General features: G+C 44.0%; 1 long non-coding RNA gene across 1 annotated transcript; it reads left to right on the plus strand.

The window, feature by feature from the left end:
• Window positions 1-10187: 10187 nt before the first annotated feature.
• On the plus strand, window positions 10188-20581 carry LOC121283580. Its single transcript, XR_005944289.1, has 3 exons — window positions 10188-10265; window positions 13828-13888; window positions 20495-20581. It is a non-coding gene; the product is annotated as an uncharacterized LOC121283580 (long non-coding RNA).
• The last annotated feature ends 311 nt before the right edge of the window (window positions 20582-20892 follow it).

Here is a 20892-nt window from a genome sequence, read left to right on the forward strand (position 1 = left end):
GTTTGCAGACACAACCACAAGGCAGTGTCTGGTGACCAATGTCTCAGTTCCTATTGCAGCACAGGCAAAAGCCACCCAACATTTCAGTGGCAATGTCACTGGACTAGTATTCTAGAGGCCCAGGGTAATGCTCTGGGGACCTGGGTTTGAATTCCATCATGGCAAATTTGAATCCATTAAAAATCTGGAATTAAAAGTCTGATAATGACCACAAAAGCATTGTTGACAGTTGTAAAAACCCACCTAGTTTAAAGAAGGAAATCTGCCATCCTTACCTGGTCTGGCCTTCGTGTGACTCCGGATCCATAGCAATGTGGTTGATACTTAATGCTCTTTGAACAAAGGCAATTACACATTCCTCCCCCCCTCACACCTACCTCTCTACTTGCTGCATTCACCCCCGTTACATCCTCCTCCCCTCTGTACCATCAACCTCACTCCCCCCCCCCGGACACTTTCAACCACTCCTTCCCAACCTCATTCTCCCTGACACTTTCGGTCCCCCGCACCCCCCTCCCCCACCCCTGGTACACCTTCCTCTCCCACTCACAGCTGGACTTTCTTCACCTCCCCCCACTCTGCCAATCATCTGTAGCAGCCCATGGCCAATCCCATGATGTTCCGAAGCAGACCTGAGACGTCAATGGAAACCTCCTGCCTTCGGTGAGCTGCTTCACGGCAAAGCCATGTCCATGAGAATCAACCCAGCATGCAATGCACTTGTCCCTCCAGGGTCTGGTAGCTGTAGGGCTCCAGATCTTCTGCTCCTTGGATATCCGCAATCGGAGCAAAGCCCTAATGGTAAGTCCTGACTTTGCACGCCACACTTGTCCAGATGTGTTCTGGGCCAGCGTGTTTTCAAGCTGGCTTGATGGTAGATTTGGCATGGGGGGGATGATTCAGATTGGGCCTTAACTTGCATCCCATTACCAGGTTGCAAAGCGGGTTCACGTCGGCCTGCAGCGGGATTAGCATTCTGTCATGGGAGACACTATCGGATGATCCTGCTGTGCTTTCATGCTGACATGAAACTGATTTTTGGCCTTCTCGCCAGATTGTATCCCTCTGCCCGCCATGATGCCCACCGCCAATGGTGCTGGAAAATTCTGGCCACAGTTTTCACACAAGTGTGATCGTTTTTAAAATTTATTTGTTCACGGGATGTGGGCATCACTGGCTAGGCCAGCATCCATTGTCAACACCTAATTGCCCTTGAGATGGTGGTCGTGGTGAGCTGCCTTCTTGAGCCGCTGCAGTCCAATGATGTAGGTATGCCCAATGTGCTGTTAGGAAGCGATTTTCAGGATTTTGACCTAGTGACAGTGAAGGAATGGTGATATAGTTCCAAGTCAGGATGGTGTGTGGCTTGGAGGGGAACTTGCAAGTGGCAGTGTTCCTCAGCATCTGCTGCCCTTGTCCTTCTAAGTGATAAATATCACTGGTTTGGAAGGTGCTATTGAAGGAGCCTTGGTGAGTTGCTGCAGTATATCCTGTAGATGGTGCACACTGCTGCCCCTGTGCTTCAGTGGTGGAGGGACTGGGTGTTTAAGATGATGGATGGGTTGCTAATCAAGTGGGCTCTTTTGCCCTAGATGGTGATGAGTTTCTTGAGTGTTGTGGGAGCTGCATTCACCCTGGCAAATGGATAGTATTCCATCACACTCCTAACTTGTGCCTTGTAGATGGTAGACAGGCTTTGTGGAGTCAAAAGATGAATTACTTGCCACAGAATTCTCAACCTCTGACTTGCTCTTGTAGCCAGAGTATTTATATGACTTGTCCAGTTTAGTTTCTCATCAATGGTAACCTCCAGGATATTGATAGTGGGAGATTCAGCGATAGTAATGCCATTGGATGTTAAGAGGTGATGGTGAGATTCTCGCTTGTTAGAAATAGTCATTGCCTAACACTTGTATGGCAAGAATGTTACTTTGTCATTTATCAGCCCAAGCCTGAATGTTGTTCAGGTCTTACTCCAAATGGACACAGACTGCTTCAGTATCTGAGGAGTCGCAAATGGTGCTGAAGATCTTGCAATCCTCAGTGAATATCCCCACTTCTGATCTTATGATGGAAGGAAGGTCACTGATGAAGCAGCTGAAGATGGTTGGGCCTAGGACACTACCCTGAAGAACTCCTGCAGCGATATCCTGGACTGAGATGTTTGACCTCCAACAACCACAACCATCTTCTTTTGTGCTGATATGACTCCAGCCAGTGGAGAGTTTTCCCCCTGATTCCCATTGATTTCAGTTTTGCTGGGACTCCTTGATACCACACTCAGTCAAATACTGCCTTGATATCAAGAGCAGTCACTCCCATTTCGCCTCTTGAGCTTGGCTCTTTTGTCTATATTGAACCAAGGGGTCAGGAGCTGAATGGCCCTGGTGGAACCTAAACTGACAGGCAGTGAGCAGTTTGTTGCTGAGTAAGTGCTGCTTAATAGCACTCTCGACGATCCCTTCCATCACTTTGCTAATGATCAAGGGTAGATTGATGGAATGGTAATTGACCGGGTTTGATCTGTCCTGCTTTTTGTGGAATATGCTACCTGAAAGGGTGGTGGAAGGAGACTCCATAGTAACTTTCAAAGGGGAACTAGTGATATAGTTGAGAAGTAAATTTTTTCAGGGCTGTGGGCAAAGGGTGGAAGTGGGTCTACTTGGACAGTTTTTTCAAAGAGTCAGTGTGTCACGTGGCCTCCCTAAAATTTTATGGACAGTCTGTGGGATCTTTTACATTCAACCTAACAGTTTAATCTGAAAATTTACACCTGTGACTATATAGTATGCCTTCAATCCTGTACTGAAGTACTAACCGACGTTATGTGTCTAGTGGAGCTTCCTCCACTGATGACCTTCTGTTTCAGAGGAAAAAGTGCTACCAAATCATGAAGCTGATATCAAATAGAGGCAGTAAGAGGTTGAAAATGGAACTTTTCTCCTTTAAGAGGGATAGATTCCAACACTTCTGCCTAGGAAGATTCCAACTATTTTGGCTCATGTCCCATTTTATTTAAGTGAAGGAAATGCAGCCATAAATGTTATTCTACAAATTTTATGGAAAAAAAATCTTTAAAGAATTAGTTAAAGTGAAGTTGATAGAATGCACAAAAAATTTTAAACATGTAATTGACTTTGTAGGTGTGAGACTTGGGATGTGTGTACAGAATTCCCAGAAAACTATGACTGGACACAAATGAATCAATCCTGTCATGAAAAGATGGACATGACACAGAACTATCACTTCCTTCAATGGAAGGTAGGTACTACATGGGTTCAACTGTTAACCAAATCTGGCATGGTTTTATTTGTAATATTTATTACGTTCGAACTGAAAACCTTCAACCCTACTCCATTGACTTAACTATGGCAGCAGAGGCACTGGTGACCTCTGTTCCTGGCCCTGCTTAGGGTCAAGTCAAAGACAAATGGTTTAAATATTTTCAATACATGCCTGTGACAGTATTGTCACTTTTAGAGTACTCACTAGAGGGAGTGCAGGAAATGGGGTATAGCCCAACTTCCATCTTCAGTGCCAATGCCATTGTTTTGGTCCTGCAGAACTCACCTTCCTCACAGCTTCTGCATATGGATTGCCATTGTGGACAGACAGTTTTTGGTCCCAGTGTTCCTTATTAATATTAGTAAAGGCACTGTCACACCTGTATGGTAAACAGTTTTGCCGCAACTGTTTGGCAGTGTGTGCATAACAATGGAAAGTTAGGTTACATTAAGGCCTTTTTGATCTTCATAAACTGCTCTATGGATTGGTACCAGACCAATTTGGATGATATAGACTATCCATGATGTGCCTGTTCTGGGATATCCCAATGTTTGATAGTATTCTTTTGCTGAGAGATGGATGAATGATCTGCGTGGAGAATCATATCTGTGTTGCTTTGAAAAATCTAGTGTGTGATGAGAGCATGAGAGCAGTGCAGTGTGATTTATTTTTCTGGTTCTGTTTTCATCAGGTATTACAGAGTGAATAGATGAAAGATAAAATTTATTTCCACTGTTGCTAATTACGCCATCCACCTATATATAAAAATCTTGTGTCAAGTGTGTGTCTGTGTGTGTCTGTGTGTGTCTGTGTGTGTGTGTGTGTGTGTGTGTTTACATGTACACACGCACGTGCATGTGCCCTCCAACACAGACCCTGGCAGAGCTTGTAGGTTCAGTGGAAGGGCATCTTGGTTGCATGGGGCAGAAGGATTCTTGTGATACTTTAGGTGCATGTCTGGGGCCTATCTTCTCTGCCCAACTGGAAAGCCCAGTACTTGCCCAATTTTTGAGCAGGATAAGGGGAAGATTGTCCAGAACCCATGCAGCCTGTCATCAACCCTTTGGTTAGAGAGCTAGACTACTTTCCTCTCCTGGATGCACTCCCCTGCCCCACCAACCCCACCACCCATCTGGATGGTGGTATATTAACAGCTGGCCTTCACCCAGGCCTCTATCAATGCCTCTCTATTATTATTATTGAGGAAATACTCAAGAGCATCTAAGGGTGATTGGCTTATCAATCTTGCCTTCCTATGGGAAAGGGCCTCACCCATGTCCATTGCCTCTCCATGATGGTAGAGCTCGGATCAGGAACTCATCATTAGATGAATGACAGGCACGAGCATTTGGCTCAGTGTTTTGTTTTATAGCACTGTACATCACCTACTTCACCTAATATCTGTTGGGAGTGGGGTGAGGAAGGCATTCAAGTTAAGAGTAGCTACAGAAGCCAGCATGATTTAAGCCACTCCCTCTCAATTGAGTTACAGCAAAGAGGCAGGAGTTACAACAAACTTTCCATAACTGAAGAGATTATTGGGCATAATTGGTAATCAAATTAATGTTATTTTGGCAAGTACTATATTACAAATGTAAAACATGCACGAGAAATTGCAGCTTTAAAGGGTTAATGGTTGGCTACATTAGAGGATATGCCCTTTTAAATATCACTGACAATAACAAACTGCCTGCTGATACAATTATGCATTGTGTTACCCCATGTCAACTAGATTTGACTCCCCCTTTTTTTCCTATTTAACGAGTGTTTCAATATGTTTCTTTTCTCTCTCGAGAAATAAGCTTATAATTAGTCTGTACTGCCGTGTAGCTCCAAGCTGCTGGCTCCAGCAGTTTGTCTGATTGTAAAGCTGCAACGTTTTGTGCTTTGACCTGCTGTTTGGCGTCTTCTGTGCTATAAACAACACTGCTTTGTGGTGTGTTTATCTTCACTGGGGCTGATAAGTGCCATTTTAAATGTAAGTTAGGAAAGAATGAAAACCAGAGCCAAAGATTCAGATGGAGTGGTGGAGGTAAGAGCCAGTAAAAATAGGATGAAAGCATGAAAGAAAATTGCCAACCCAATGTCTTTTTATGCTTTACAAATAGAATGATCCCCAGCTGGTGGTATACCCTTCGATTACAATCGAAAACAGGAGTGAGAAAGCTGTTTCCTTTAAAAAGGAGCAAAGGATAAACAAGACTTCAGAAGGAGTGTCAAAGTGGTCTTTTTCTTATATGTGGGTTATTGCAAAGGTACTGAACTGGTCAAATACTATGTCATAATGATTAGATCCAGATTTAAAAAGGCTGAAACTTTTCATAATATTGCAAAATATATCCTAGAAGGGGAAAATACATTGCACATGAATCAGCTTAAAATTGCTGTAAGGAGAGTAAAGAGAAAGGTTAACATAATAAAACAACTAAATTGAGGGAGCTATGTAGCTATAGGGAGAACAGGACAGTGGGATTTATTTTTCAACTGCTCCAGCAAAAATCCAGCTTAGACATCATGGACCAAGTACCCTTCTTCTGTGCTGTAAACATCTTTGGTTCTTTGAGAAATAATTTGATAAGGAAAGCATTATGAAAATAAAATTGGAAATAGGTTGAACAATCTTTTTTTTGAAATGCCATGATGTTTATATCTTGCATCTTAGAACGTTTTGCTTTAAAAGGTTCCAAAGAATTAAAAGGGTCTTGCAGGAGTGGAGGAGAAAGTCTATCCAGAGACATATGTCAGAAAATGCACGTGTAATGACAGGTCTGGGCTTCATTGTGATGGGTCCCTTCAAGGCTCAGAAGCCATTTGTTAACACTGTCAAGAATGGCACATGAGCAAATTGCCAGTACCTGTGGAATCATATTGTACTGGGGGATCAGCATTCTGGAAGGGTGAAGAATTGAAAACATTTTGCTTTGAAAAATATTATCCTGCAAACTATATGAACTGGATGAATTAGGATAGCAGAATCATTTAAAAGCACCACTGGCATCATGGCTGAAAAGGTTTCTGATTGGAGTATCTGAATATAGGGGTATATTTTTCAATTGGATTCGCAGCTGTATTAAAACAGACAAGGAATGTGGTGCAAAGGCACTCAGTGTTTGTACTAAATATGAGAAAATATGTCCCATTATATGCATAATATAAAGAGAGTAAAACTGTTTTACTTTCAGAATTCAGTCTCAGATTTCCAGGAATGTCACCTGGGCTTTTAATGTGTCTTTTATCAATAGTTTGCACTCCTGCTTACAGACCCCAAGAATCAACAAAATATTCCTGAGATGAAAACCTTGCTTTTTTTAAAGCCTGTGGTGTCTTGTGCTGTGGTTGCTGTGTAAACATGAAATGAAGTATCAAGTAATTGGAACAGGAATGAGTCATTCAATCCTTGATAAAAACAAAAAAACTGCGGATGCTGGAAATCCAAAACAGAAACAGAATTACCTGGAAAAACTCAGCAGGTCTGGCAGCATCGGCGGAGAAGAAAAGAGTTGACGTTTCGAGTCCTCATGACCCTTCGACAGAACTTGAGTTTGAGTCCAAGAAAGAGTTGAAATATAAGCTGGTTTAAGGTGTGTGTGTGGGGGGCGGAGAGATAGAGAGAGAGAGAGGTGGGGGTGTGGTTGTAGGGACAAACAAGCAGTGATAGAAGCAGATCATCAAAAGATGTCAACGACAATAGTACAATAGAACACATAGGTGTTAAAGTTAAAGTTGGTGATATTATCTAAACGAATGTGCTAATTAAGAATGGATGGTAGGGCACTCAAGGTATAGCTCTAGTGGGGTTTTTTTTATATAATGGAAATAGGTGGGAAAAGGAAAATCTTTATAATTTATTGGAAAAAAAAAGGAAGGGGGAAACAGAAAGGGGGTGGGGATGGGGGAGGGAGCTCACGACCTAAAGTTGTTGAATTCAATATTCAGTCCGGAAGGCTGTAAAGTCCCTAGTCGGAAGATGAGGTGTTGTTCCTCCAGTTTACGTTGGGCTTCACTGGAACAATGCAGCAAGCCAAGGACAGACATGTGGGCAAGAGAGCAGGATGGAGTGTTAAAATGGCAAGCGACAGGGAGGTTTGGGTTATTCTTTGCGGTCTGTCCGCAAGAATGACCCAAACCTCCCTGTCGCTTGCCATTTTAACACTCCACCCTGCTCTCTTGCCCACATGTCTGTCCTTGGCTTGCTGCATTGTTCCAGTGAAGCCCAACGTAAACTGGAGGAACAACACCTCATCTTCCGACTAGGGACTTTACAGCCTTCCGGACTGAATATTGAATTCAACAACTTTAGGTCGTGAGCTCCCTCCCCCATCCCCACCCCCTTTCTGTTTCCCCCTTCCTTTTTTTTCCAATAAATTATAAAGATTTTCCTTTTCCCACCTATTTCCATTATATAAAAAAAAAACCCCACTAGAGCTATACCTTGAGTGCCCTACCATTCATTCTTAATTAGCACATTCGTTTAGATAATATCACCAACTTTAACTTTAACACCTATGTGTTCTATTGTACTATTGTCATTGACGTCTTTTGATGATCTGCTTCTATCACTGCTTGTTTGTCCCTACAACCACACCCCCACCTCTCTCTCTCTCTATCTCTCCGCTCCCCACACACACACCTTAAACCAGCTTATATTTCAACTCTTTCTTGGACTCAAACTCAAGTTCTGTCGAAGGGTCATGAGGACTCGAAACGTCAACTCTTTTCTTCTCCGCCGATGCTGCCAGACCTGCTGAGTTTTTCCATTCAATCCTTGAGTTTACTCTCCCATTCAGTTTAATCATGGCAGATCTGTATCTTAACTCCATCTTTGCTTTGGTTTGATAACCCTTTGTACACCCTGTTTAACAAAATCTACCAATCTCAATTTTGAAGTTTTAAGTTGGCTCCCAACCTCAACTCCCTTTTTGGGGAGTGTGTTCCAGATTTCCGTGTTGGCCCACAATCATTTTGTTGCACCAAAGAGGATATGAAAGACCAGAAGACACAGAGTAATAGAGTCTTTATGACTCAAGAGGAGGCCATTGACCTACTGGGACCATGCCAGCATTCTGTACAGCAATCCAGTCAATCCAATTCCTCCGCTCTCTCCCCATTGCTCTACAGGTTTATTTCCCTCAAATGCCCATCCAATTTCCTTTTGAAATTATTCATCATCTCCATTTTTACCACCCTCCTAGGCAGCAAGTTCCATTCCATTACCACTGGCTGTGCAAAAAAGTCCTTCTTCATATTCCTCCTGCATATCTTGCCCAAAACTTAAATCTGTGTCCCCCAGTCCTGGTACCATCAGTTAATGGGAACAGATATTCTTTGTTTATCTTATCTAAACCTGTCATAATCTTGTACTTCTCTATCAAATCTCCCCTTAATCTCTTTTGCTCCAAGGAGCATAACCCCAGCTTCTCCAACCTAATTGGTAGCCAAAATCCATCATCCCTAGAACCAATCTGGTAAATCTCCTTAGCACCCTCTCAAGGGCCCTTGTATCCTTCCTAAATTGTGGTGACCAGAACTCGGATATTCCATCTGTGGCCTAACCAGAGCATTATAAAGGTTCAGCTTAACTTTGTTGCTTTTGTACTCAATAGCTTTATTTATGAATTCCAAGATTCCATCTGCTTTACTAGCCTCCCTCTCAATGGGCTGGATTTTCGTGGAGTCAGGGAGACTATGTGAAGGGGTGAAAATGGCGATTGGTGGAATCTGATTCCAGGATTCCCGACCCCATTCCTGAGTTTTCTGATTTTCAGTAGACCTGGCTAGCTCCATTGTGGGGATAGGCATGTCCTAACCGTCCGCAATTTTCATGGAGTTGGCCCAGATTTTCAGAGTCATTTTTCAGGGTAAGTCAGAGGTGTCATGAACTATATTCTGCATGAGGGGATTTTTTGAAAGGTAAGTTCAAAAGGTCCTGCCCGTGGCCCCGTGCCATGTATGGTACTTCCATGTCCATTCACCCACTAAACACTGTGTAGAACCAATGAACTCCAAAGTGACAATAGCTTGTATAAAAATGCTTTAAATATCAGTCATTCATTAATAACATTCCATGTTCTTAAAAAAAACTACTTTTTTACTGCAGGCCAATAAAAGTATCAATCATCCAGGCCATAAAAGTATCTATCATCCTGGCCATTAAAGTATCAATAGCAGAAACTGCAAGCACTTGAAAACTCTTTATCTTGTGTAAATAAACATATTGCAATTGACAGAAGAGATCAGAGAGCTAGAACTATTAGTCAAGCAATATTTTCCCTGGGGCTTAGCTGTTTTAAAAGTCTAATGGATTTCTGGGCTCTCAGCCAAGCCTCATTATGCAGTCTTGACCTCGAAGATGAAAATCCAGCCCAATGTTTCTTGCCATCTTCAAAGTCTATGCACATGAACGCCCAGGCCCCTCTGTTCCTGCCCACTCTTTAGAACTGTGCCATAAAGTATATATTGCCTCTCCCCATCCCTTCTGCCAAAATGTATCAACTCACACTTCTACATTAAATTCCATCTGCCACTTGCCTGTCCATTCTGCTAGCCTACCTATGTCCTATTGCAGTTGATTGGTATCATCTTCACTGTCAGCTACACCTACAGGTTTGGTATCATTGGCAAAGTTTGAAATTTTGTTCTGCATTCCAATGTCCAATTCATAGGGAGATCTGTAGTGAACTCCAAAATACCACCATGGTTTTATAGGAGGTCACTGATTACAAACAGGCCTAAGTTGAGCATGGTTTTTCACTTTCTGAGAGTAGTAATGTCCTAACCAGTTCAAGCATAATGACCTCACCTATTCTTCTGCTTCTTTTCTCTTACTTGCCTCTTTCTTTGTGTGGAATGGATGCAAAGGCTGGAATGATCCTGTGTCGTGCTGTGCCACATCTCTGTCTTGCTGTTAGTGATCAACATGTCCGGTTGAAGAGCGAGGCTAACCTTGATTTGGAAGGATATAAGTTAGTTGTGCAGAAAAGGTACAGTATTTCTTCACCAGTGAAATCATTAAATCAATATGTGATATGCTATGCATACAGTTTAAATATCTATACTGTATATTTCTATCTTTTAGTTGAAGAACGGAATTAACCAGTATTTTCGGACTTCAGTGCAATAAAATGATTCCTAAAATGTGGAATTCAGGATAATTGTATTTACATGTCTTTTACTCTCAAAATTATGATTATAAGTTGATGGGAGGGTAAAAATTAATATTGGTGATTACAGTAAACAAATAATTAATATTGTTGTGTGACACTCTTTTATCTGCTGTTTTAATGGAGCTGTCACCAGGTTAACACCTTCATTAAAATAGTGAACAAGAGAAATGTCACCCCCACCCTATGAACGTTTATCGGTTATTATCGCTATCTGTAATGCTAATTGACTTTTGGGTCTGTGACAATATCAGTTTGACATCATTGGGTTAACATCCACTTACACCAAATGCTTGGGTCATCTGGGTTAGAGTTGTAGGAATATTATTTTAACCCCTTTGTGTCTGACGTCTCCTGCTGGTTCCCTCATTTGTGAACATCTGATTTATGGCAACCGTGACTACTCCAAGACACAGTCAATAGGGGTTGATGTCCAGAAACTTGGGAGAGTCACATAAAGAGAAGTCATCAGAGCAGTTCGTTCACAATTGCACTTTGGGGTGAATATTATTATTTTTAACAAACCTGGAAGAAAGTGAACAAATATAAAACCACCTTCCAAAACAAAAGTGCCAAACATTTTCCTTTTTTAAAGTTGTAATAATGACGTTATGGTTCTGTTCCTGTGTCTTACTGCGCAGCACCCCAGACTGGGGAACAAGGGTTGGTCTCACATTTGTTCTCACACTGAACAATTTCTCCTTCAACTCCTCTCACTTCCTCCAAATAAAAGGTGTAGCTATGGGTACCCGCATGGGCCCCAGCTATGCCTGTCTCTTTATGGGGTATGTGGAACATTCCTTGTTCCAGTCCTACTCCGGCCCCCTTCCACAACTCTTTCTCCGGTACATCGATGATTACTTTGGTGCTGCTTCATGCTCTCGGCTGGACTTGGAAAAATTTATTAATTTTGCTTCCAATCTCCACCCCTCCATCATTTTCATGTGGTCCATCTCTGACACTTCCCTTCCCTTCCTTGACCTCTCTGTCTCAATCTCTGGTGATAGACTGTCCACCAATATCCATTACAAACCCACCGACTCCCACAGCTACCTCGACTACAGCTCCTCACACCCCGCCTCCTGTAAGGACTCCATCCCATTCTCTCAGTTCCTTCGCCTCCGTCGCATCTGTTCCGATGATGCTACCTTCAAAAACAGTTCCTCTGACATGTCCTCCTTTTTCCTTAACCGAGGTTTTCCACCCACGGTCGTTGACAGGGCCCTCAACCGTGTCCGGCCCATCTCCCACGCATCCACCCTCATGCCTTCTCCTCCCTCCCAGAAACATGATAGGGTCCCCCTTGTCCTCACTTATCACCCCACCAGCCTCCGCATTCAAAGGATCATCCTCCGCCATTTCCGCCAACTCCAGCATGATGCCACCACCAAACACATCTTCCCTTCACCCCCCCTATCGGCATTCCGTAGGGATTGCTCCCTCCGGGACACCCTGGTCCACTCCTCCATCACCCCCTCCTATGGCACCTCCCCATGCCCACGCAAAAGATGCAACACCTGCCCCTTCACTTCCTCTCTCCTCACTGTCCAAGGGCCCAAACACTCTTTTCAAGTGAAGCAGCATTTCACTTGCATTTCCCCCAACTTAGTCTACTGCATTCGTTGCTCCCAATGTGGTCTCCTCTACATTGGAGAGACCAAATGTAAACTGGGCGACCGCTTTGCAGAACACCTGCGGTCTGTCCGCAAGAATGACCCAAACCTCCCTGTCGCTTGCCATTTTAACTCCACCCTGCTCTCTTGCCCACATGTCTGTCCTTGGCTTGCTGCATTGTTCCAGTGAAGCCCAACGCAAACTGGAGGAACAACACCTCATCATCCGACTAGGCACTTTACAGCCTTCCAGACTGAATATTGAATTCAACAACTTTAGATCTTGAGCTCCCCCCTCCATCCCCACCCCCTTTTTGTTTCCCCCTTCCTTTTGTTTTTTTCAAATAAATTATATAGATTTTTCTTTTCCCATCTATTTCCATTATTTTTAAATATTTTAAATCTTTTATGCTCCCCCCACCTCGACTAGAGCTATACCTTGAGTGCCCTACCATCCATTCTTAATTAGCACATTTGTTTAGATAATATCACCAACTTTAACACCTATGTGTTCTTTTGTCCTGTTGTTTATGACATCTTTTGATGATCTGCTTCTATCACTGCTTTTGCCTACAACCACACCACCCCCCTCCACTTCTCTCTCTCTCTCTCTCTCTCTCCCTGCCCACCCCCCCAACACCTTAAACCAGCTTATATTTCAACTCTTTCTTGGACTCGAACTCAAGTTCTGTCAAAGGGTCATGAGGACTCGAAAAGTCAACTCTTTTCTTCTCCGCCGATGCTGCCAGACCTGCTGAGTTTTTCCTGGTAATTCTGTTTTTGAACAAGGGTTGGTCAATGAATCTGGTGTTAGTCCACCATCAGTGTTGCTCGAGCACATTGGGCAGGTAGATATGGTGAGTCGAGTGAAGATTCCCCTTCCCTTTCTCTTCCATGACTGTGTTTATTATGATTACCACACAGCATGATTTCAATCCAGTAAGTTTAGAGTTATGGAGCGGGAATTACTGTTGACAGTGTTATACAAATGCTCAATATGTTCACAACATTTTAATAAAGGCATTCCTTGCCCATTTGAGTTAAAATATATGGCCTAGTATACTGGTAACATAGCAGAGAGAAAAAATGATTAGGAGTGGTTTGAGAGTTTGCAGGAAAACATCCACAACAGGTTTTTCTACCCTGTAGTTATATTGAGCAGAAGTATTTCCATATTTCTTCTTGATCTGTGGTGACACTGACAAAAGCCACATATATTGCCCATTCTTCATTGCCCTGAGAAGTCAGTGCTGGTGGCGGGTATTGAACTTTACAACTTAGTAGCTTGCTGCTCCACTTCTGAAGGCATTGAGAGTCAATCATTTAGTGAATTAGAATGTAATCCAGACTGATTAGGTGTGGCTGGGTCCAGTCCAGTTGGCTGTTTTACAATTGTCCGGCAACTTCCATGATTGCTTCCAGCCCACAAATGGCCCGATTTATTGGGATAAAAATTTGCCAGGCGATGACATAATAAGCGGCAGCATCATATGTACTGCCTATATTTCCTGCTCAGTATTCCGTTCCATTAATGTCAGGAAAACTGAATGTCAGGCAGAGACTTTACGGGCAATCAATGCATTACCACCTGTTTGTGCAGCCGCTTAATCTTCATTTCTACCTTCTATTTGTACTCCTGACCTTTACCTTACCTTTACTTTGCTAATCCAGCTTTTTAACCACTGTACTACTGCAACCTTATAAGATGATGTTCGTAATCTTTACATAACACAGAGTTTTGATGCTTTCTTTTATTTTTCTCTCCACAGGACGAGACAAAGTCCACATCAGCAGTGGGGGTTTAGCACAGCCGGTCACATTTACTCGACGGTTTGTGTTGCATCTTCTACTTTGAAATATATCATTTAAATTAAGAGCTGTAGTGTGACCACTGCAGCAGTTACTATTTCTGCTGGGATCAGGGATCCTAATCTCTTTCACAGGTGACAGATTTGCTCAGTTCACTAGTAATGAAATTGCAAGGGTCTCTTTTATAAATGCACCCATAATTTTACCATGAACAGTGAACCCAGAGGAAATCCTGCCATGGAACAAAGCTTACATAGTTTATATAACTTGGAATGTATTTTGAGCTCAACAGGCAATAGAAAATCAAAGTATTCATTTGAACATTTCTCCACACTTTTAGAATGTATTTTTTTTAGGTTCCTCTCTCTATTATACCAATCTATTGCTGAGATTGGTATCCTGAGCAGGTATTCTGCTTCCAGCTCTTTTTGTATCTAGGGAATACTGGAGATTGAGCTCAATGGCCAATTTTACCACTCTGTGTGATAAAGTTCCTCCTTTCTCCCCATGATTCCAGTTTGATTAGGAATTATGGATGTGCGCCTTTGCCTATGGCTGTACATTTTGCCTGGAGTGTGTATTACCTGCAGAGTACCTGATGATCCATGAAATTGGAGAGAAGGAGGAGAGAAACCAGATATATTCAAACCAGTGTTGTTCATAAATACTGGAAACTGTGATGAAATACACTGGGTCCTAATTAGGAAGCTTCAGGGACTCTGCTGAAAATAGGCACCTGCATAAGGAGTACAGCTTTTCTCTATATCCCACTTCTTGGAAAGAAAGACTTGCACTGATATTGTGCTTTTTATGACCAGCCAATGAAGTACTTTTGAAATGTAGTCACTGTCGTCATGTAGGAAACAGGGAAGCCAATTCGCATGCAACAAGCTCCCACAAACAGCAATGTGATAATGACCAGATAATCTGTTTTTGTGTTGTTGACTGAGGGATAAATATTGGGCAGGACACCAGGGATAACTCCCCTGCTCTTCTTCAAAATACTGCCATGGGATCCTTTACATCCACCCGAGTAGGCAGATGGGACCTTGGTTTAATGTCTCATCAGAAAGACGACACCTCCGACAGTGCAGCACTCCCTCAAAATGGTACTGGAATATCAGCCTTGATTTTTGTGCTCAAGTCCTGGAGTGGGACTTGAACCTCGAAAGTTATAGTTCAGAGGTTAGAGGGCTAGCTAGGTCTGCTGCCAATGAAGTTAGAAGCCTAGAAATTATCCTTGGTTACTGTCTGGCATCTAGTGTCATCAGTGGTAATGTCTGTCCTGAAATAACAAATGGTAAATGCTGTAGAAATTAGTTGGGCTTTCATTTGCCCACTAATATTGCGATCAGTAGTTTCTAGCCTGTGGTATTGCTTATTTAACTCTGAGTACTGAAATCATCTGCTAAATTTGGATATGCACATGCAATTTTTGGCTTTACTTACAAATCAAATATACTGTCAACTCTGAATAAGTAATCTAAACTAGAATTAAATGGAAGGAAAGAACGTTCCAACATTCACTAAATAAAATACAATTTATCTTAAAAATGTTACCAGCCTTGTCTCACTGGTAGCATTGCTGCCTCTGAGTCAAAAGAACTTATTAAACAAGTACGCCAGTGTTTTCATCTTGAGGTGAGAACGGGTCTGGAAGGTCAAGTGCTGCAACTTCTCGCTAGTGACTGGCATGCTGGTTTGCTGGCATGTTCCCCCCTCTGGCCCCTTTTCAATGAGCAGCTTTTTTTTGGTGGGGGGGTGGGCGGCGGTGATGGCTGTCTGCCCAGTGGTGGTGGATAGGCAATTAGAGTGCTGGTTGACGGCACTCTTCACATGCCGCTTGGATTTTCTCGACGGTGGGTGGACTCGCTGAGGTAGTTGGAGCTCAAAGATGGAATGGTGGAGGCCTCCTGGCGGCAGACCATGGGAGTTTGGGCAAGGGGTTTTGGGGGGTGGGGGGGGTGTGGGGGTGGGGGTGGGGGGGGCTGGTGGTGGTGGGTGTGGTGCTGCCAGAGGATCATCCTAAAACGCCAGACATGCCGCAGTTTGTCGCACTTTCACCTCTGAGCCACAAGATTCTGGTTTCAAGTCCTACTCCAAGACTTGATCATAAAAATGAAGGCTGAGGCTTTAGTGCAATACTGATGGAATACTGCATTGTTGGAGGTGCCATCTTTCATGTGAGATGGTATATCAAGGCCTCATGTACTTTTTTGGGTGTATGAAAAGAATCCCATGGCACTATTGCAAGGGATTCCCTCTCCACTACGATAGTTTGGTAGCTGTGGCCGCAGTATATTTGGTATAATTTAAGTCTTCAGAGAGTGCCTCCACCTTGAGGTTTCCTACCTGCAGCAGCAGCACCCACGTCTTCCAAAGGAGCTATTGGTCATCCAGAGCCTGAGGTGTCCCATTGGCCCTCCTGGCTGTGGAGCCCAATCTTTGCCCTAAATTTGATGGGACTCCTGAGTAGTCTCTTAATTGGCCTCCTCCTAGAAATTCTCCTCCAGGCTGCTGCCACGGTCACCTTCAAGTTCCCAATCTGGAATTCAGCCTGGCGTCAAGATCAGGAGCCTGGAACTAAAATTCATCCTGTATTCTTGGCTTTTTTTTTGATTCACTCATGGGATGTGGGCTTCACTGGCTGGGTCAGCATTTATTGCCCATCCCTAGTTGCCCTTGAGAAGGTGGTGTGAGCTGCCTTCTTGAACACTGCAGACCATGCGGTGTATGTACACCCACAGTCTGTTAGGAAGGGAGTTCCAGGATACTGACCCAGCGACAGTGAAGGAACGGCAATATATTTCCAAGTCAGGATGGTGAGCAACTTGGAGGGGACCTTCCAGGTGGTGGAATTCCCATCTAACTGTTGCCCTTGTCCTTCTAGATAGTAGTGGTCATGTGTTTGGAAGGTGCTGTTGAAGGAGCGTTGGAGAATTCCTGTAGTGCACTGTGGGAGAGAATTCTTCCCCCCTGTTGGGGGGGGTTGTTCAGGGGTAGGCGTGGGTGTGGGCGGGCGTAGACCCAATTGGCATCCCTGGTTGGGTCCACGGTGCCATTTTACATGGGTGGGCCAATTAAGGCCCCTCCAGCGTGACACGCACCTAGAAGTGCTGTGTGCTCCCTGTGTGGGCGGGGGTGGGGTGGGTGTTCCCTGAGCCGGGAGTGCGGTCTTTCTTTTTTGCGCAGAAATCACCCTGAGGCACAGAGATGCCTCAGGGAGGTAAGTTTTAAGTTTTAAAAGCTTTAATAAAAAAAAAAGACATGTCCCCTCATGTGACAGTGTCATGTCCCCTCATGTCACATGAGCTGGGACATGTCAATGAACTTTAATGAGAAAATGTATTTAATTTATAAATACTTCGTGAAACCTCATCCTGCCTGTGGATGAGGTCCATGAAAAATGCGAAGGCCGCCTGGGCTCTCTGCCTGCCCACCAACCTTAACGGTTGGACGGGTAGCTATCACAAATAGCCTGAATTAGTTAATTAATGGCCTTAACAGGCCTTTGACAGTTCAGCCAGCTGAAAGTCTATATGATGCGCGGTGATGTCAGGATGCATGCCTGACATCACCCTGCGTCATTTTACACCTCGACGATCGGGCCCTGCCCCCGCTTGCCAAGCTGAAAATTCTCCCCTTGTAGATGGTACACTCTGCTGCTACTGTGCGTCAGTGGTGGAGGGAGTGAATGTTTGTAGATGTGATGCCAATCAAATGGGCTGCTTTGTCCTGGTCAGTGTCAAGCTTCTTGAGTGTTGTGGGAGTTGCACTCCTCCAGACAAGTGGGGAGTATTCCACCATACTCCAGACATGCTTTGTAGATGGTGGGCAGGCTTTGGGGATCAGGAGATGAGTTACTCATCGCAGGATTCCTAGCCTCTGATCTGCTCATGTAACCATAGTATTTATATGGCTAGTCCAGTCCAGTTCAATGATAACCGCCAGGATGTTGATAGTGGGGGACTTAGTAATGGTAATGCCATTGAACATCAAGGGGCGATGATTATACTCTCTTCTTGGAGATGGTCATTGCCTGACACTTGTGCGTGTGAATGTTACTTGCCACTTGTCAGCCCAAGCCTGGATATTGTCCAGATCTGCTGCATTCGGACATGGACTGCTTCAGTATCTGAGGAGTCGCGAATGGTGCTGAACATTGTGCAATCATCAGTGAACATCCCCACTCCTGACCTTATGATGCAAGGAAGGTCATTGATGAAGCAGCTGAAGATGGTTGGGCCAAGGAAACTACCCTGAGGAACACCAGCAGCGATGTCCCTGAGCTGAGATGACTGACCTCTAACAACCACAACCATCTTCCCTTGTGTTAGGTATGACTCCAGACAGCAGAGAGTTTTTCCCCTGATTCCATTGACTCCAATTTTGCTAGGGCTGCTTGATGCCACACTCGGTCAAATGCAGCCTTGATGTCAAGGGCAGTCACTCTCACCTCACGTTGGGAGTTCAGCTCTTTTGTCCATGTTTGAACCAAGGCTGTAATGAGGTCAGGAACTGAGTGGCTCTGGCAGAACCCAAACTGGGCGTCAGTGAGCAGGTTATTGCTAAGCAAATGCAGCTTGATAGCACCGTTGATGATTCCTTCCATTATTTTACTGATGATTGAGAGTAGACTAATGGGGCAGTAATTGGCTCGGTTGGATTTGTTCTGCTTTTTGTGTACAGGACATACCTGGGCAATTTTCCACATAGCTGGGTAGATGCCAGTGTTGTAGCTGCACTGGAACAGCTTGGCTAGGGGGGCATGGCAAGTTCTGGAGCACAAGTTGTTCAGTACAATTGCCAGGGTCCATAGCCTTTGCAGTATCCAGTGCCTTCAGACATTTCTTGATATAATGTGGAGTGAATCGAACTGGCTGAAGACTGGCATCTGTGATGCTGGGGACCTCTGGACCAGGCTGATATCGATCATCCACTCGCATTTCTGGTTGAAGATTGTAACAAATGCTTCAGCCTTATCTTTTGCACTGATGTGCTGGGCTCCTCCATCATTGAGGATGGGGATATTTATGCAGCCTCCTCCTCCAGTGAGTTGTTTAATTGTCCACCACCATTCACGATTGGATGTGGCAGGATTGCAGAGCTTGGATCTGATACGTTCGTTGTAGGATCGCTTAGCCCTGTCTATTACTTGCTGTTTATGCTGTTGGGCGTACAGCTTCACACCTCATTTTTAGATATGCCTGGTGCTGCTCCTGGCATGCCCTCCTGCACATCATTGAATCAGGTTTGATCTCCTGGCTTGATGGTAATGGTAGAGTGAGGGATATGTCAGGCCATGAGATTACAGATTGTGTTCAAGTACAATTCTGCTATTGCTGATGGTCCACAGTGCCTCATGGATGCCCAGTCTTGTGTCGCTAGATCTGTTCGAAATCTATCCCATTTAGCACGGTGGTAGTATCACACAACATGATGGAGGGTATCCTCAATGTGAAGGTGGGACTTTGTCCCAGCAGCGACAGTGTGGTGGTCACTCCTACTGAAATTGTCATGGACGGATGCATCTGCTTCAGGCAGGTTGGTGAGGACAAGGTCAAGTATGTTTTTCCATCTTGCTGGCTCCCTCAGCCCCTGCCACAGACCCGGTCTAGATATGTCATTTTGGGCTCGGCCAGCTCAGTCAGTAGTGATGCTACCGAGCTACTCTTAGTAATGGACATTGAAGTCCCCCAGCCAGAGTACATTCTGCGCCCTTGCCACCTGCTCTCCCAATTTTGGCACTAGCCCCCCAGATGTTAGTAAGGAGGACTTTGCAGGGTCAACAGGCCCTTGTTGTTTCTGGTTCCTAGGTTGATGCCGGGTGGTATGTCCAATTTCATTTCTTTTCTGTGACTTTGTAGTGGTTTGATATAATTGGCTTGCTAGGCCATTTCAGAGTAAACCACATTGCTGTGGATCTGGAGTCACAAGTAAGGATGACAGATTTCCTCCCCTAAAGGACATTAGTGAACCAGATGGGTTTTTACAGGGATTCGAACCCAAAGCATTATCCTGGGTCTCTGGATTACTAGTCCAGTGACCATACCACTACACCATCACCTCCCCTGACACTCTAATGCGATACTGAGGAAATGCTGTGCTGCTTCAGATGATATCTTTCAGAGGAGAGGCTAAGTTGTGGCCTAGTCTGTCCTCTAAGGTGGATGGGAAAGATCCCTTGGCGCTATTCGAAGAAGAGTAGGGGTGTTCTGGTGTCCTGGCCAACAATTATGTTGACTAACATCATAAAAAGAGCATGTTTTACTATTCATTTCATTGCTGTTCTTGGGACCTTGCTATGATTAATTTGGCCTCTGTGTTTCCCTATGTTACATTAATATCTCTGCTTTACTGGCTTTGGAATGTTTGGGAGGTCCTGATATTGTGAAAGGTGCTATGTAAATGTAATTCTTTCTAAACTTTATTTTTGTTTCTATAATCAAAATGCTGATGGGGTTAGAGGAAATGTTTGCTTCAACATTTTGTTACGTTTAGTCTGTTGAAGATGTCCAGAGATAGCATTTTTTCCTTTGTTCTGCACTGTGTGTATTGTCACAGTTTCACCAATATGGTGACATCCCAGTTGTTCCCTTCAACCTGCTTTGCTTTTTTTCCTTGCAGGCTCACCCTGAAATGGTCCTCACTTATCTTGCGGAACTGAAGTTCAGGGGAGTGGTGACCCAGACAGAGCACCAGGTACATTTTGAGCCTTGTTCCATGGATGGCCAAGGGAGGAACAGCAGTTTGGAAGAAGAGGTCAGCAACCGAGACTAAAATCGTTTGCAAAGTCATGAAGAGAGATCAAATGCATGTTAAAAAGCGTGTGTAGATTCAACTTGCTTTTCTCTGAGAATTGTATATTTGGCATAGGGCAAATAATATCAGACAGTTGAGTGCGTGGATCAAAAGATTGGTATTGGAGAAATAGGTTTTGATTCATGGGGCACTGGCATCAGTACTGGGAAAAGAGGAAGCTGTATCGCTGGGGACAGCCCTGACCTGACCTGACCTAAAGCATA

The sequence above is a fragment of the Carcharodon carcharias genome, chromosome 10 (assembly GCF_017639515.1).
Source record: "Carcharodon carcharias isolate sCarCar2 chromosome 10, sCarCar2.pri, whole genome shotgun sequence".
In the NCBI taxonomy this organism is placed as follows: Eukaryota; Metazoa; Chordata; class Chondrichthyes; order Lamniformes; family Lamnidae; genus Carcharodon; species Carcharodon carcharias.